General features: G+C 39.7%; 1 pseudogene across 1 annotated transcript; it reads left to right on the top strand.

Moving 5' to 3' along the window:
• Positions 1–321: 321 nt before the first annotated feature.
• On the top strand, positions 322–3,173 carry LOC306643997 (protein TFG-like; annotated as a pseudogene). The gene has a single exon. The product of its transcript is annotated as a protein TFG-like (transcript).
• Positions 3,174–19,837: the final 16,664 nt, after the last annotated feature.

Consider the following 19,837-nt stretch of genomic DNA (forward strand, 5'->3'; position numbering starts at 1 on the left):
GCTTTAACTATTTCCAACAGCATCACTGTATCCCAGAACCAAGTTCAAGAGAATTTACAGAAATACAAAAATGTATAATACTCAACAAAGTAATACAATGCCTAGTACCTAAGAAAAATTAACAGATGTGTAAAGAAGCAGAAAACTGTGACCCATATAACCAATCATGGCCTTATGCCTATCACTGAAGACTAATAGATAGTCTAGACTCCTACTCTTATCCAATTTATAATAGAGCATCCTGACCCTTCCCTGCTGGAGTGGTGTCCCCATGACTCCCCCCCACCAATAATGTCAGTAGAAGCTGCATGGGGAGCTGGATCTTTCGCCTTCACAGCAGTAATGAGACACTCCTTCTCTGTGCATGAAGGACAAGTGAGAACGTGGACTTCTACTCCCACCTGACAGTAATGAAGTATCAACCTCCCTTTCCTACTGATGAGGGGTACGAAGTGGCCTGCTAAAATTGAAATTTCAAATAGCATCTAGAGACTTATAACACAATTCTCCAAATGTACAGGATATAATAGAAAATCACTCATCACGTCAAGAACCAGGAAAATGTCAATCTGAATGAAAAAAGATATCAACAGATGCCAAAGTTGTGATGACACAGATGGTGACAGTAATGTTGAAGAAACTGTGACACCAAACTTATACTACCCAAACATTGCAGCCTGCTATTTATACTGTGGTCCCTGCCTCTCAACCTGGAACGACTCCAAGGAGCTGATAAGGGAGCTTATCAACCAGTCATCAGAGACCCGCGCAAAGGCAGTGGCCTTGAAAACTGTCTTTCTCTAGAGTTATATAAGAACATCCTGGGGTCCACCATGAATGGACAGTTGGACCTAAATGGGAAACTAATTATCAAAGCTCAACTTGGAGAGGATATTGGGAGAATTCCCATTCATAATGAAGATATTACTTATGATGAATTAGTGCTAATGATGCAATGAGTTTTCAGAGGAAAACTTCGAAGTAGTGATGAAGTTACAATAAAGTATAAAGATGCAGATGGAGATCTTATAACAATTTTTGATAGTTCTGACTTTTCCTTTGCTATTCAGTGTCATAGGAGACTGAAACTGACTTTATTTGTTAATGACCAACCAAGACCCCTTGAATCAAGTCAGGTGGAATTATCTCTGTCAAGAACTGATAGAACTTCAAAATAAAGTGAGTCATTTATTGGACAGCTTGGAACCATTGGGAGAACCAGGACATTCCACCAGTATTTCTGAAAATGATACTGTGGATGGTAGGGAAGAAAAGCCTGCTGTTTCTGATTCTTCTGGAAAATAATCTACTCAGGTTATGGCAGCAAGTATGTCAGCTTTTGATCCTTTGAAAAACCAAGGTGAAATCAATAAAAATGTAATGTCAGCACTTGGTTTAAGAGATGATCAGGTTTCAGGGCCACCCAGTGCTCCTGCAGAAGACTGTTCAGGAACACTGGACAGTATTGCTCACCCACCAGGAGTTCAGCCACAACAGACTGCACGTACAAGATCTCAGACACTTGAAGGTCAGATGTACCAACAGTACCAGCAGCAAGCCAGCTATGATGCCCACCTCAGCCACCCCAGCAGTATGGTACTCAGTATTCAACTAGCTACAGTCAGCAGACTGGACCCCAGCAACCTCAGCAGTTCCAGGGATACGGCCAGCAGCCAACTTCCCAGGCACTGACTCCTACCTTTTCTGATCAGCTTCAGCAACTTGTTGCTCAACCACCATAGCAGTACCAGGCCAGCAGTTATCCTCCACAAACTTATACTAACCAAACATCTCAGCCTACTAATTATACTGTGGTCCCTGCCTCTCAACCTGGAATGGGGGATTATTAACAAAGACCAGGTTTTACTCCACGTTCTGGAACCATGACCTCTCCTCCAAGTGGGCCTAACCCTTATGCACGGAATCATCCTCCCTTTGGTCAGGGCTATACCCAACCTGGACCTAGTTATTGATAAGGAGACCCAATTGCACTGATGGATGTAGCTGCTAGCTATTTGTCAGCTATTTGCCTTCCAAAATACCCCAATACAGTTTTATTTTAATTTGTGCTGAAGTTCATAAATTTAAAAGGCGTATTTTTATGCTATTATTGTTAATTGAAATTATAATTTGCTAGAACAACAACAAAAAAAAGACCAAAATGAAAGTTGTTTTTCTTTCTCCCCTGCTTAAAAATGTAGCAGCTTTCTAGTTATTTTGGAATACTACACTGACATGTGTGTAAAGTGATTGGCTTTCTAGCTTCCCTTGTCCGGAGGATATTAAAATGCTTGGTTGAGGTTTAGCCATCTTACTTGACTTTTTACTATTAATATGTTGCTCTAAAGTAGAGCCCTTTGAGAAGATGACTAGATTTTATGTACAAAATGTAACATTAATACATTAATAAAGGTGACTGAATCCATAAAAAATGCTTAATACAAATAAAAATAATGTCTCAGCCAAGAAAAGATATAAAGATGAACCAAATGGAAAGTTTAGAACTGTAAAATATTATAACCAAAATTTGAGGAAATAATGATTGGAGATTTTCTAAATTTTACAAGATACGTAAACCTAAAGATTTAAGAGGCTAGTGAACCCCATACAGGATAAATCCAAACAAACCTACCCCAAGGCACATTATAAACTACAAAATTGAAGCAGAGATAGAGAAATGACACCTTGCACATAGAAAAAAAAAAAAAAAAAAAAAAAAAAAAAAGATTTGAACAGCAGAAGTGCCTCTCAGAAACTATGAAACTCTGGAGAGCAGAAGGAAGTCCCTGAAATAAAGAACCTGTTAGCCCAGAATCCAATATTCAGTGAAACATTCAGAAATAAAGGAGGGAATCGGCATTCTTAGATGAGGGAAAATGAAGGGAAATTGTCACCAGCACACTTGTCCTACCCTAAAGGATGACTGGGGGTTGTCCTTGAAACAGAAGGGTGAAAGGAATCTTGGGACATCAGAAAGGAAAAAGGAGCAATGGAAAAAGTAAAAATACAGCATAGCTGCTCACCCTATGAATAGGTCATCACAATGCTCAGGAGGTTAAGTCAAGGTGGTAGTCAAGAATTGCATGCTGCTAACTCAGCATGGTGGCACACACCTGTAATCTCAGCAGCTCAGGAGGCTGAGACAGGAGGATCACAAGTGTAAGGCCAGCCTCAGCAACTCAGTGAGACCCTGTCTCAAGATAAAGTATAAAAAGGACTGGGGATATGGCTCAGTAGTAAAACACCCTTGCATTCAATCCGTAGTACCACCACCACCACCAACAACAACAGAAAACAAAAATAAACAAACAGAAAATATTGCTTTTTAAAAAGACCAAAGGGCAATGCACTTGCAGAATTCAGAGTGGACATCAACTCAGGCAGGAACCCAGTTGAGGCCTCAGTCAACACATCAAGAGGGGACATTAGCATTTTATACCAATCATTTTTATGATGCTACAAATTTCACATGTGTTAAGGAAACGTGTCTAATCATGAGAGATATCATTCCTGGACCTATTTTCATTAACTAAATGAGTATTTATCCATGATAGGAAAAATACTACGTTGTCAATAGCTTTTCTGGGGCTTTATGGCTTGCCATGACCTTTTTCATGACTTCATCATTGTCCAATCGTATAAAATCATCACAATTAGCCTAATGTGATTTTCCAGGCATTTTTGGGTCAGTTTTTTGCTGCTAATTCTTTCTTTTTTGTGGTACTGGAGATTGAACCCAGGGGTGCTCTACCACTGAGTTACCTGCTCCCACCCCTTTTGAGTTTTAGTTTTTTGAGACAGGGCCTCATTGAATTGCCTAGCTGGTCTTGAACTCTCCATCTTCTTGCCTCAACCTCCTGAGTAGCTGGTATTACAGGTGTGCACCACTGTGTCTGACCTTTTTTGAGATAGAAAAAGTAATTTTTCAAGCTAAATACAGAATAATGGAGATACTAATTTATAAGCCCAGTATATATTACATGCATGTATTCCCCTGTAATAGTCAATCACATTGTACAATCTGTAGTTTATGAATTGTTTTGTTAGTATTTAGTTCTTGAGAAAACCTTTTTGTTATTGTTGTTTTTTCCATTTAGAATTTGTTTCCTAGAGCTTGCTTTAATTTTGTTCATTTGAAGCTTTGAACTTACCTTTTCCCCATATTTATTTATTTTAACTTTATTTTATTGTGGTGCTGGGGATTGAACCCAGGGTCTTGGGTACTCTAGGCAAACACTCTACCACTAATCTATAACCCCATACCCCTCCCGTGTTTATTTATCTATTAGGTCCCAAAGAATAAACATTTGGTTTAAAAGTTATCTATGAGCTATTTAATAATATTATTCTATTATAAAGTGAAATTTCATGAGATTTTCATTTGCTGGTATTTATCACTTCTGTGACTTCAGGGTAAAAAATACAAAGTATGGAATGTTTTTAGAAGACAATGAATTAAATACACAGCTCTTGATTTAACCATGGGGACAAAAAGTTAGTCATAATAAGACAACCCTTTCTTCTGCCAAAAATGTGAAGAGGCCAAATATTTGAACAGTCACTTCATCAAAGATGACATATGTCAAAGATGACATCACTCAACAACAGGGAAATACAAATTAAAAACATAATGGATACTCCTGGTTATCCATTAGAATTACTAAAATTAAAAAGTATCAACCTTGCCAAGTATTTCAAAGGATATGGAACAACTGACTCTCATACATTGCTGAGATAAAATGGTACAGCCACTTTGGAAAGAAGTTTAGAAGTTTCCTTATTTTTGTAGTGCTGGAGATTGAACCCAGGACCTCAGCCTCAAACACTCTGCCACTGGACTATACCCCCAGCTCTAATTTGGCAGTTTCCTAAAAGCTTAAACATACACCTTATGTGATCTAATCATTCTGCTTCTAGATAATCATCCAAGAGGAATGAAAATGTATATTCATACATTTATGTATAAATAAATGTATATATAATATATATACATTTATATATAAATAAATATATATTTATACATATATGCAGCAAGATAGATGAATCTCAAAATGATCAGGTAGCTGGGCAGGGTGGCATACACCTGTAATCCCAGATACTCAGAAGCTGATGCAGGAGTTTGCAAATTCAAGACCAGTCTGGGCAACTTACCAGAACCCTGTCTCAAAAAAAAAAAAAAAAGAAAAGAAAAGGGGCAGGGCGGGTGGGTGAGTGGGTTGGAGGATGTAACTCAGTGCAGAGCACCTCTAGGTTCAATCCCCAGTACTGCTTGTGTGCCCTCAGCTCACACACACACCAACACACACACACACAAGCCAGGAGAAGAAGAAGGAGAAGGAGGAAGAGGAGGAGGAGAGGAGGAGAGGAGGAAGAGGAGGAGGAGGAGGAGGAGGGGAGGAAAAGGAGGAGAAGAAAATTTACTATGTGAATAAATAAGTCAGGTAAAAAACATATATAAGTTTCCATGTACATAAAATTCTATAAAATCCAAAGTAATCTATGTCAACAGAAATGAGATCAGTGGTTTCCTAGACATGTTAGAGGATAGGATGCAGAGGGAGGGGTTACAAAAGAGATTGTGAAGACTTCTGAGGATGGTGGATATATTTATTATTTTGATTGTGGGGATGGTTTCTCAGGTGTCTCCTTGTGTGAAAACTTGATCTAACTGTATACTTTAAACATGGAAATTTTATTATCTATCAATTATACCTCAATAAAGTTGCTTCATACACAAAGATTGTGGATTATAAGTCAGTCACATATTAATTAGTTTTCAGATCTTTTTATTCTGTGGGAATAGGAAAAAAATAATGGAAGGTATATTTTAAGTTCAATAGGATAAACATAATTCTAATAAAAATAATAAAAAGCGGGATGACCTGCAATGGTGTTGCCTATACTGCAAACATGAAAGAGGCTGCTGACTGCTCTCTGGAATGTGGGATTCATGAATAGTAGAGAGAGATTCACTTGTGGAAGGATGTAGGAGTCTGGGAATCTCTGGGTGTTTTCCTCATTCATGTCGCATCCTCTTTCTCTCCCCCTTTCTGCCTTTCTTCCTCTCTGCCCACTCCCTCTCTTTTCATGCTCTGGGTCCATCTCCTTGTGGTTCTTGGTCCCTCAAGCAGTCTTTCTCTGAGTGTTATCTGTGGATCTCTTGCTTCAGGAAGGGGCCAGTTGGTCCTGAAGGTTCTGGGCTCTATTGCAGGCCCAAGGAATTAGACTCTCTGGGGGAAGGGCCTTGGAATCTGCATTTTAATGGCTTTCCCAGTGGCTCCTCTGCTCCTGGGAGTTAAGAAGCTCTTGCTTTGTGTCCTTGTAAATTGCTCTGAATCCCATTTCAGAATCCCGGCCTCCGGCAATGCCTTCTCCCTGTCCTTGCTTTTCCTCAAGTTCTGTGCTGGCACAGACTACCACATTGGCATAGAGCATCACGGCATTGGCCTGGTGTTTCACTGTCTTTCTTGCAGGTGTCCAGTCTGTGATCGATGATTCTACAGTCTTCCACAGGGCCTAATATTTATTTTAGGATCAAATATAACAAGAAAATAGATTTGGAATTCTGTTCCAAACAACCCTTAAAAAGTTTTTAAAAAAATTCTTGGGCATGAGAAGCCATTGAATATCTGGGTCTACTTGTACAGTTATTGCTGGATTTACTAGAGCTGTCGAGTACCTGGAAATCAAACTCAGGAAGCAAAATTGTCCACACTAGTCAGTGATGAAAGAATCTGGCTCTGGGAGGCTTACTGGGAAGGGACAAATGGAGACATGAATAAAGGAAAGGTGGAGGCTTTAGGACTGCATGATCTGAGTGGAAACATTTGGCCTTGAGGGCCAGGGACATGCAAGGATCAGCTGCGTCCTGTGACCTGGGCATCTGTGACTGACTGATGGAGAGATGAGACCTGGGCCTGGCTGACAGCCACTGAAACCACTCATTGTAGGCGTGATTGCAGTCTGCCAGGAAGATGAGTGCCAGTCTGCCGGGTGGTCACATGGAGGGCTTTGCTGATCTCTGACACTGGATATTCCCCCTTGCCTTAGAGCCAGGGACTAGGGAAGAGAGCACTCTGGACCTGAGTGAGGGCCAGGAATGCCAGGCACAGCAGAGCAAGAGGCCAAAGAAGATGACTCTGGTACAGACCCCAGCCACTGGGGTGGAAAATGAAGCGAAGGAATCCAGATGGTGCGTGTAGGAAGCATGCACACCCTCACCCCATCAGAGGCCTCCCCTGAGTTGGTCGCCACTTCTGCCGCTGCCCTGCCACTCCTGGGAGGCAGGACCAGACTTAAAGCCTTCTCTCTCAGTGTTAGAATGGGATTCAAGTCAAAGTTCTAACATATTTTTCCTTACTAGCTGTGTGATGTTGGTAAACCCAAACTCTCTTAGCTGGTTTCTTGATCAGTACAATGAGAATGTGACTAAAGGACTTACTACAGTCATCCCTCCAGAGGTGGAGGTTTGGTTCCAGGACCCCTGCTATTATCTCAATTCACGGATGCTCAAGTCCCTTATATAAAATGGTATAAAATTTGCATATAACCTATGCACATTTTCCCATACATTTTAAATCATTTCTAGATTATGTATAACACCTAATACAATGTAAATGTCATGTTAATAGTTGTTATGCTGTATTGTTTAGTGAATAATGACAAGAAAAAAGGTCTATATGTTTAGTCAGATGCAATTTTTTTCTAAATATTTTTGATCCATGGATGCCGAATTTATGATACTTGAGGTCAACTACATATTGAGTCACTCAGCATATCAATATGCTAAGCATAGTGTCTGCTCATGGTTAGTATTTTTTAAATACTAAGGCTAGTTGTTAGTATTTTTTAATCAAGGAAGGAATCTAGTTCTTCAGTGGGCTCTTTTGCCAAAATTATAGTCTATCCTAATCTCTTTCTCTCTATACAGATTGGGTTGGATCTGTTATTGTCTAAAAAATGTCATCTTGTTTCTTGACTCCTTTCCATGAATGATTTCTTCTCAGCATTTCTTTCTTTAAAAAAATTTTTTTGTAGCTGTAGATAGCATGCCTTTATTTTATTTTGTATGTGGTGCTAAGGACCTAACCCAGTGCCTCACGTGTGCGGGCAAGCGCTGTGCCACTGAGCCCCAGTCCCAGCTCAGCATTTCTTTTTTAATAAAAAGAAAATCAAAAGAACATTTAAAGAACTGACATGTTAGACACCATCTTGAGCTTCACAGAACCCATAGTCTTCAGGGAAGAAAGAGGAAGAAGAGGAGTAATTTCACTACACTGCAGGAGTTTTCAGAAACCGAGTGTGTGGTGCTGGGAATGGGCAAGGGGCAAGGCTCTTGTGGCTCTTGAGAAGTTGGCACCTCCTGGCTCCCCGGGCTGGCTCTGCTACCTCCTGCAGTCTACCCTCTGAAAGCAACACCTAACGGGCCATTAAAAAGTCACAAAGAAGGTTTGTTATGAACAAGGATTCTAACTGTATTTTAGTTTCCTGAAAATTTGAGGTCTGGTTAGAAAGTTGCCACAACTTGAAAAACTTCAAAACTGTGTGGACATCTGGCAAAGGATTATAAAATAAAATGTGGGGTCATCATATTTAGAGGCACAATCAAGGCAGCTGGTCTTGGAGAGAGAAGCAGTGAGTATCCTGGTCCCACTTGCTGTTGACCTCAGGGAAGTCAGCAAACCACTCTGAGTCTTAGTTTCTTCATCTATAAACTGGGCATAAGGACACTTATTTCCCACGGTGGTGGAGGATCACATAGGGAAAATGGATCACACATGGAAAATGATGAACAAACAGATGAAGATTATTTATCTGGAAGTCTAAAAGTCAGATCTCCAGACAACAGAATACTAAAAATAGCAAAGGCTAGTTAGGTTTATAAGACTAACATAAATTGAATCTTTATCATGTCTAAGCCTGGGAGACATATTACCTTATTTAATCTTCATAAATATCTGGTTAGATAGATACTCTTATCATCCCCATTTTATAGACCAAAACCTGAGGCACAAAGGAGGGAAGTAATTGTACAACCTCAAATTATCAAGTTTCAAAACCTGAGCACACTCTGGGATGTTTTGAGCGTAGCGCTCATCCTCTTTCTCAGTGTGCTAGACTGCAAACACTCACACATATTATTCACTTAAAATGCACAGCAGCCCCCGAGGTCTCTATTATGTTTTCCAGGCAGTAGGTGAGGAAACTAGGGCACAGGGAGAATGAATAACCTTCTCAAGGTCACAAAGGCAGTGACTTGGAGTCAGGATTAAAACTCTTAACCATCATTCTAATGGAATTGTTCTAAAATTATTTTTTACAGTGTTCATTCATTTCTGGAATCATGGTATTGGAATGCTTGAAGAAAGACTTGCTCTGGTGCACAGTAGGGTGATGAGGTAACTGCTAGGCTGCGAATGACCCAGATGATGACCACTGGTGATGTTACTTGGGTCATTCAGAGCAATGAAGGCAGGGCAGAGCTAACTGCGATGGAAATCACAGTGACATCATGGCGGTGGCACTGGTAAAAAACCAGTTTTGTCTGATGTGCACCAATTACATGCTTTGGTGATGAACTTCTGTTTTACAATACTGAATTGCATTTGTGTAAATATTTGTCATCAATAATGAAAAAAAAAACAAAAACAAAAACAAAAACAAAAACAAAAACCAAAGGGTAACCTCCAGAGGATGTGGAGACTAAATCAAATCTTTTGCCAACTGCTGTGCTCTTTGGAAAAATATATGTAATCGTGAGTAATTCCAACAGTTCTAGTAACCCGAAATACACACTACTCTGCTCTGAAATCTTACCTTTCAGTCATTGCTACCCAACTACAATTTCTCCTTTCTTCTGAAGGTGGCAGTGCGAGCGCCGATCACTGCCGCATGAGGGCGCTCGCGGCCGTGAGTCGATTTGGGGCCGGGAGATGAGAACCGGGTTAGTTACAGAAATAGGATTACTAGAACTATGACTTCGGATAGACCACGTCATTCATTTAAACCCCTCCAGTCTAGCTTTACTTGAAACTCCGCCAGACAGGCCTCGTGAGCCAGGGATACCTGCAGCTCAGGGCGGGCGCAGCATCCTTTGCCCAGCCTGTGAGCAGGGGGCTGAGCAATATCCTGCGTGGGTATGAGTCCCTTCCCTTCGCAGCCCTACTGCTGGTTCCCGGACCGGTCCTGCGTGTTTCCTAAGACCTTACATAACTGCATCCACTTGCACCGAGGATCGGAGCACGGATAGTTGTCTTTCCACGTGCTACCCCCCTGGGGACAGCGAGGCCTGACGCTCTGCACGTCCAAGGGTGGGCTGCCTACGGGCTCCACCAAGCTGGCTTTCCAGTTACTGCAGGTTCCTGCAGAAGCAGAGGAACCGGTCTTGTCTGCGTCTTGAGACAGGGGCCTTTTCCCTTAAGCCAGGCAAGGTGTTGGCTTTTGTCCCCCACCTTTTGGGTTCAGGGAACATTCCTCTTCCCCTAAAATGCAGTTTAATCACATTCAAACCGAAAGATTTGAGCTTTTAAAGTGTGCCTTGCACAAGAATGCTTACATTTTAAGAAGGGAACTGGGTACAACTGCAAGATATATAATGGGGTCATTTCAGACATGTGGACAGGCTCTTGGTGGAGATCTTTTGGGGCATAGGTTTCTTTCTAGGATTCCTGAAATTGCATTTTATAACTCACAATGGGCCCATGCCTTACTTAAGACCATTCGTGACTGAGGCAAATTGGACTTCCAGGCAAATCCACTTCTTTTAGGTGAAGCATGAAGAAGTGACCTTATTGATCTGAATGACAACTTGGAAACTCAAAATAAAGACTAAAACTCAGAAGCTTCATTAATCAAAGCTGATTCTCCAGGAATTGCTTTTATTCAGCAACAGGTTTGGGAGACACCCATTACTCAACCAGTCTTCTGACAGGTAAATATTATTCCCTGGTGTTTATAATTATGATAATTACCACATGGGAACAATGTAACTGGCATCCATTGTCATCTACTGGTACTCCAACATGAAGAATCATTAACTAAGTAGGTGGCAGGATCCTCTTGGTTTATCCTCTTCCCCTTCCTGCCCCCTGTGAAAACAGGAATAATTATTCTGTGAAATTATTTCAGCCTCTACTTTCCTTACGGCATTCAACTGCCTTTAGGTCAGCTCAACCTTCTAGTGAAGATTTCTGTGTCTGCCCCTCCCTACCTCACCTTCTAACTTCTACCAGCTCCTCCCCAGCTTGACCACCCAGGAAACTGTCTAGATTACACATTATGGAATTTGATTATAGTTGATTAAACACATTGTTAAATATTGCCCTAACTTGTTCTCCATTTTCTTTGTGAAAGTATAATCTTCCAAAGGAGGCTGTGAGCTTTGAGAGAGCAAAGATCATATTCACTAATCCCGGGGTAATAAGCTATATTAATAAAATGTACAATAAGTATTTGTTTAATAGATGAGTATCAAGATGAACTTCATTGATGAGAAATGGGAAATGATGGTTCTTTTTTTTTTTAAAGCATTTTGTGATGGAAAATTTCAAAACACATAACTGTAGAGAAAATAGTTTAATGAATCTGATTCACCCATCACTCAACATCACCAATTATTAGTACATGGCCAATCTGTCCTGTATCCTCACCTCCTCCCTTCTTTGAAGCAGTCATTATATCTGTAAATATTTCCATATGTATCTCTAAAATGAATGTTCTTTATATAAACATAAAAGTTAACAATTTTTTAATGTTAGAAATAAATATTCACAGTTCACAGATTGTCTTAGAATTTTTTCTTGCAGTATATTTAAATTTGAATGCAAAGTTTACACATGGCAGTTGCTTACTCTATTTCATGAATTTCTTAACATACTGTTTTCCCTTTTATCTCTTAATTTTTTTTTTCTGAAGAAAACCATAGAATTTTGCTAATGATAACTCTGTATTGGTGGTATTTAACATACTCTTCTGTCCCTTGTATATCCTGTAAATTGTTTTTATCCCTTGTCAGATCGTGGGTGGTTTTTATTTTCTTCTTTCTGCAATTCTTTAGTTCCTAATTTTCTACTTGCGATTCATTACTTTTACATTCAGAAATTAAGTTTTAAAAAGATCTTTAAGATGACTCAAGTAAAAAGCTTTTTTTAAATTGTTCTATTTAGTTATACATGATAGCAAATGTATTTTGATCCATTGTACACAAATGGGGTACAACTTTTCATTTCTCTGAATGTACACAATGTAGAGTCACACCATTCATGTAATGTTACATGTATATAGGGTAATGATGTTTGTCACATTCCACCATCTTTCCTTCCCCCCTCTGATTCCCCTCATTTCCCTCTGCCCAATCTAAAGTTCCTCCATTCTTCACTTATGCCTTCCCTCCCTGCCACCAGGTTATGTATCAGCATCCACTTATCAGAGAAAACATTTGACCTTTGGTTTTTGGGGATTAGATTATTTCACTTAGTGTGATATTCTCTAGTTCCATCCATTTACCTGCAAATGCTATAATTTCAATCTTCTTTAAGGCTGAGTAATATTGCATTGTGTAAATGTACCACATTTTCTTTATCCATTCATCTGTTGAAGGGTATCTGGGTTGGTTTTATAGTTTTCCTATCATGAATTGAGCTGCTATAAACATTGATATGTCTGTGTCACTGCAGTACGTTGATTTTAAGTCCTTTGGGTATAAACCAAAGAGTGGGATAGCTGGGTCAAATGATGGATCCATTCCAAGTTTCCGAGGAATCTCCATACTGCTTTCCATAATGGTTGCACCAATCTGCAGTCCCACCAACAATCTATAAGTGTATCTTTCCCCTCACACCCTCACCAACATTTGTATTCTTGATAATTGTCATTCCACTGGAGTGAGATGAAATCTTGGACAGTTAAAAGCTCTTTCTGAAAGGATGGCTTTTGAAGTTAGACAACTGGGATAATTGGTGAAATTCTAATAGTCTGTAGTTGAGTTAATAGTATTGTAACAATGTTAATTTCCTGATTTTGATAAATAGACACTATTTAACCTGCTAACATTTGGGAAAACTGATAAAGGACATATGGAAACTCTTTTCAAATGTTTTGTAAATGTTTTTAAAAATTGAAATTTATTACAAAATAATAAAGTTAGAAAAACTAAAGATGCATTTCAATAGAATGGTAGGGATTGAAACTAGACCACAGGGAGTTAAGAAACAGAAGAGCCCCGGCATGGTGGCATATGCCTGTCATCCCATCTACTCAGGAGAGTGAGGCAGAAGGATCCCAAGTTAGAGACCAACCTGGGCAACTTAATGAGACCCTGTCTCAAAATAAAAAGGACTGCAGATTGAACCTCAGGGGAAAGCACCCTGGGTTCAATCTCTAGTATCAAAACAAACCAATGACAAAAAAATTCTTTTTGTTGTGTTTAAGTGTGGAGGAGATCTAAACTTACAAATAAAAAGGACAGGTTTGAAGGAAATAAAATCACTCATATGAGTTTAGAATGTTCTGTAATAAAAGATTTTGTTGGTTTTAAATAAATAACATTGGTGTTGCAATGGGGACTGAGATTCAGAGCAGAGGTGAGTTTGCCTGGACAAGGAACTGAAATCGTCACTTCTTCCTCTGAAACAGTAGGAACTCAGGAAAGGATGGCTGTGCACGGGGAGAAGTTCTGAGGCGGCGTATGCCTGGAGACTTTTACTTAACTGGGAAATGAAAGTGACATCTTCAGGTGAAAGTGAGCGGTATGGAAATGGAACTGGAGACTGGAGCCTAGAAAATTCTCTGAAGGGCTATGAGGGAAGCAACAGAAAGCCAACTCCAGATGCAACACTGTGAACCAGGAAGAGCCAGATGTGACTGGGGAGTGGGAATACTTAGCAGACCCTGTGGTATCACAGTTGTGATAACTTTTTCCAGCAGAACTTAGCAGCCCTAGAGTGAGCAGGTAGTAGGTGAGGATTGGCAGGTAAAATGGTCAAAGGGGTCAAAGATGTTAGCAAGGACCACACTGAGTAGCTGGCCATGGGTCCAGGTTGATTCAAGAATGTGAGGGAGGCCAAGAGTTGAACTCTGGGGCTGGGTCACCACTCCCTGGTCTCATGAGACTGTATCAGCCATCATGCCATTAACCTTCATATATTGAGTTCTTGGAAATTCTTTATTTAACCAAGAAGGACAGTTATTTCAGCATAGGTTAAACCACTAAATCTAAATGACAGAATCAATGTTTGCCATCTTTTTTTTTTTTTTTTTTAGGTTGTTCCATGTCTTTCCTCTCTGCTTTCTCTGGATGAGTCACTAGTGGGATGTTGGTGGCTCCACACAAATGAGTCTCCCTTCTCCTCTGGCTTTTCCCACAGTCTGAGATGCTTGGCAACAATGTCTTCCTCATGTGGGAAGAATGGACATTACTTCCCACACAAATAGCATCTTTTTTGTCCAATCTCTAGAGTTGTTTTTTTGATTTTTCAGGTGACTTCTGAGAACTGACTGGCTGATGATTTGGAAAAGCCATCCCTATTCACTCTTCTGGTAGTAGAAATTCATCCTACAATGTTGGAAACAATGCCTCACTCTGCAACCAGAGCTTCCAGCCCTCTCAAGAAGGTGGCTTGGAGGAACCACTGCTCACGATAGTGAAAAAGAGGTAACTTGAATCTGTGGAGGTGTTTCCAGAATTATGGTGTATTTATTTCCTATGGCCACCATAACAAAGTACCACAAACGGGGTGACTTAAACCACAGAAATTTATTGTTACATTTGTTCAGGCTAGAACTCTGAGATCAAGGTGTCCACTAGGGAGGAAGAGCCTGTTCCAGGTCTCTGTCCTTATGGAGAGACTTGTATACACTGTCTTCTCCTACTTTTCTTCACATATCTTCCCAATATGCATGTCTGCCCTGTGTCCAAATTTCTTATTTTTATAAGAACACTAGTCAGATTAGGGATCACCTTAATGTCCTCATTTTAACTTAACTAATTACATCTGCAATTATTGTATTTCTAAATAAGGTCACATTCTGAGGTACTGGGGGTTAGGACTTCAGTGTATGAATTTTGGGGAAAGGACACAATTCAAACCATAACAGGCAGACTGTCATAATCTTTCCTTTCTGTTTCCATGACTCCTTTCCTCCTATTGGTCCTCATGACCATCTCTGTGGGATATTGAAGTACCTATCTCTTGAGTACCTGTCTCTTGAGTACCTCTCTTGAGTACCTGTCTCTTGTCCTTTCACCTACAGTTCACCTTGAATATGCCTATCCAAGCCATCTTTCTAAAGTTTCCAATTTTATCACTGTACCGGATTACAAACCATCCATGGTTCTCCATTGCCTAAGGAAGTGATTCCTAAACGTGCCAGTTCATCAGAAGTGTGTGGGAAGTTTAAAGACATGTAAATTCCTGGGAAAGCCTGGGTGGGGTTCATGGCATTTTTAAAAAAACTCTCCGGGTGATTTTAATCATCAGATCTTAGATAAGAGACTCAAACTCTCCATAATCTGGCCCCAGTTCACTCTCCACCTTCATCATCCTTAGGAATCTTTGGTCTATTGACTGGGCCCCAAACATGCTGTGATGATCCCGTAGCAATATGATCTTCATGTGGGACCACCTGAGCGGGCACTCCTCTTCCCTGCTTCTTCAATTCACTTTTAACCTCTCGAGTCCTATCTTTACTTCAATGTCTTCCATCTGCTTATCCACTTGTCACTTCTGGTTTCTTCACCTCCTGTATCTTCTGGTCTGTGTTACTCACTAGACAGAGAACTCCATTTTCTGAAAGACAGGGCTTGGGGGAGGTACTGGAGATCTGCAACATCTCAAAGGCCCTCAGAGTCGAGAGGAAGAAACTGGGTCCTACACAATATCCTCAGAGTCACATAGTGGTAGATCCAAGAAATAGCTCAAGGCATGACTCCAAACAAGAGGACTGAGTAAGACCCTTCTTAGACTTCTATCTCTCCTCCCAACACAGCCAGCAAATTGTTCACTCTGGCAGAGAATGGGAACAAATATATTCTCCACAAAGGCTGAACTGAAGTGGAGTTGGGACAAAAGAGGGCAAAACAAAAGTACCATACTGAAAAAGATGGAATTAAATAAAAAAGTCCTTATGCCAAGCAGACCTTCCCCTACTACATCCATTCCATCAGAAATACCTAACAAAGGAAATGAAGTCACTTCTCTCCGAAAAACTAACCAGTCTAAGAGAAAATACTGAAAGAAAATTTAAAAATACCTGGATCCTTGTCCAGTCATTCTATAACAAGGTTAGTCCTGCCAATCAACAAGCTCCATTCACACACGTTGAGCAATAGCCTTTCAGGTTCTCCTTTTTGCACATAAGTAAAGTCAAGGATCACCAGAGACCAAAACAACAAACAAACAAACAGACAGACAAACAAGCAAACCAACAAACATACAAACAACACAGGAAACTAGAAAAGTTCTTAAGTCCAGAGGAGCACAGACACACACACACACAAAGTAGGTTGTGTAAAAAGGACTGGGAGGCAGAATAACATAGAACTTCTCAATAGAAATTTGAAAAAGTAGAAGACCATGGAAGAATATTTTCAATAGACTGTGGTAAACGGTTTTCAACTTAAATTTCCTTGCCCAGACAAACTGTTCATCAAGTCTGAGAGCAGACTGATTCAAATATGGAAAACATCTACCTCCAGGAAATTCTTTCTCAGAAAGACACTGGAGGATGTGAGCCTCAAAAATGATCCAAGAAAGAGAAAAATTGGGACCCAGGAAATACGGAATTTGATGTAGGAGAGAAGGACACTCATGATCATGGGGAAGGGAAGTTCCAGAGCAACAACTATGCATCAGGCCTTCAGAAGAAACAACCCAGCTGGGACCAGAGGGTCCAGGGCTCCTGGAGGAAGAAAAAGAAAAGAACTGATGAATGATCTGATGCACTTGCCTTATATGGAAAATTGTATTGAAAGGCTGTTACAGAATATGAGAAGACTTCACTGTAGGAATAAAGAAGCTAAAGCAATAAAAACACAAGAGGACAGAGGACTGCATGGAATGATGTAACCCAGAGAAGAAATGAACTGATAGACTCCTGATGTGTTTGTATTGAGTATTATGTGAGACATTTGAGGATAAATCTGAGATAAAGTTGATAAATAGAAAAGTAAGGAAATTAATAAAGCTAGGGAAAACATATTTCTATAAGAAAAGAAATGTGAGCTGGGTTTGTTGGTGCACCTCTCTAATTCCAGTGATTCTGGAGGCTGAGGCAGGAACATCACAAAGTCAAGGCCACCCCAGCAACTTAGCAAGGCCCTAAGCAACTTAGTAAGACCCTGTCTCAAAATTTTAAAAATTTTTAAAAGGGTTGGGAATATAGCTCAGTAGTAAAGTGCCTCTGGGTTCAAACCTCAGTAGAATGAAATTATGGTATTTGCTGGTAAATGAATGGAGCTGGAGAATATCATGCTAAATGAAATAAGCCAACCCCCCAAACCAAAGGATGAATCTTTGCTCTGATATGAGGATACTAATTCACAATAAGGGGTGTGTGTGCTAGGGAAGAATAGAGTTACTTTAGATTAGGTAGAGGGGAGTGAAGAAGGGGAGGGGTTAAGGAGAAAGGAAGGACAGTAGAATGCAGACATTATTACCTTTTGTACATATATAACTATATGACTGATGAGATTTTACATCATGTATAACCAGAAGAATGAGAAATTATACTCCATTATATATGATATTGCAAAGTGCATTCTACTGTCATGTGTAACTAATTAAAACAAATTTTAAAAAATTTAAAAAAGGAAATGGAATAATGGTATATATAACATGACTTAGCTGTGAATAATATTCTATGCTTAAAATAATGTAAATAATATAATATAAAAATCAAACTCCAACTATATTGAAGATTAATTCAGGGTAATGTTATATGTATGTATATTCTAGTTATTACATTATTGTCTGTCAGCTGTAAAACCACCCTTTGACACTCTATTGTATAACACTTGGGCTGGAATTTTGCATGTCACATTGTTTTCCTTGCTGCTGGCTCCATGGTAGGCTCTGTCACTAGGGAAATTTGAGGAATGCTGCAGACCTGAAGGAGGATGGAACTTAACAGCTTCTGGCTTTCCTTTTCTCTCAATGCACATTCATTCAACAAATTTATCAAGTGACTGTTGTGTGCAAGGTACTGTCTTCTAGGTTTCTATCTGCCGGTAGGGAAAGAGAGATAATAATATATAAAACCATTCAATAAAAAAACAGTGTCGTGGGGGAAAAAAGAACAAAGCAGAGTAAGAGAGAATGGGTCTGCATAGTGTAAGGTGTTTGAGAATTTAAAACAGTGTGGTGAGTCGTAGGCCTTATTGGGAAGATGTCACATAGGCAGTCTGAGCAAAGCATTGGCCCTAAAGTGGTATAGGACTGGCATGTTTGAGGAAGCGTTCAGAGGCTGGTGTGGCTGGATAGAAAGGAGAGAGGGTGAAAGAATTGGGAAAGCTGACCTTGCTTGCCTTTGAGGGCAGGGAACTAGAGGTGAGAAGGGCTTGGGCAGAAGACTGATTTTCTTTGTTATGTGTCATATCTGATCATTTTTTTTCAACTGGGAATACATATAACTTTTATAAAAATAAAAATTGTACTGAAAAACAATGAATCACAAAATGGAGTATGTATTTTGCATTGGATTCTAGAACAGAAAAAGACATTACTGGAAAAATTGGTGAAATCTAAAGTCTAGTTAAATTGCCTAATATTATTTTCTTAGTTTTGTTAACATTAGGGACAACTGGGTGATAGTAATTTTCTGTATTATCTTTGCAACTTTTACATAAGTCTAAAAGTATTCCAAAATTTAAAATGTACTTTGAAAAACATTTAGAACAAACAAAATTGAACCGGGTGCTAAGACGCTTCTCTTTCTCACTCTACAACTCCCAATCCGGTACTCTTATTTGCTTTCTTAGGTTTAAGAAGTTGGTTATTACTTGTTATAAGGATGTGATTTATCTTGGACTGGGCCATCTCCACATAGGAGGAAGAAGGCCGGCAGAGAAGACTCTGGAACATATCCTGGAGCATCCAACTCATGGATCCTCGGTGGGTAACATCTAGAAGCATAGAAGCAAAAACCAGGACAGAGGTATTTATGCAGAAAAAACATGAGAGTGCATTTGCCCTAAGTTTTTCAGAAACCAGAGTACCAAAAAATATCTTCACAGGACTTTACTTGGCTTGATTTCTGACTCTGATGAGCTATAAACTTAAAGGAATAGCTTCAAAATAGAAACAACTTCAGAGCCTTGATCCAATGGCTTTTTCTTCTTTATAGAACTTCTAAAACTTTGGTGGGGATTCTTGTTTGGTGGTGCTTTTCTCGTCAATGCTGAAGTGTTTTCTTATATTAGTGTTTCCTGTGTATACTTTCACATTGTTCAATGCATGAATTACTAGAAAGTTGTCTTAATTTTTTAACACAATCATATATGTACAGTTAGAAAAAAGAAAAGAAAAGCTTAATCTCTGTACCTGTGCTTAAAGACTTTGCCTCCTACCCCTCTCCCTGGCAGATCTTTCTAGAATCTTGAATCATGCATCTAGAATCTAGTTCATGCATCTTCCTCATACACTGCTTTCATCTAAAATTCCTCTCCCCCTCTTATTCTTAAGCTTTAGAAATTAAAGCCATGAAAGAAAGCATCTTCCATGCTATTTGTTTTCTGTTCTGTGATGCCCCTCCTCTGAGACACAGCAGTCAGCTCCCTTTAAGTTGGAGTGAAAAAGAGAAAATGAGAGAAAAAGATTTGACATCTCTGCATTTCATCCAGCCA

This window comes from Sciurus vulgaris, assembly GCF_902686455.1.
Source record: "Sciurus vulgaris genome assembly, chromosome: 14".
Taxonomy (NCBI): Eukaryota; Metazoa; Chordata; class Mammalia; order Rodentia; family Sciuridae; genus Sciurus; species Sciurus vulgaris.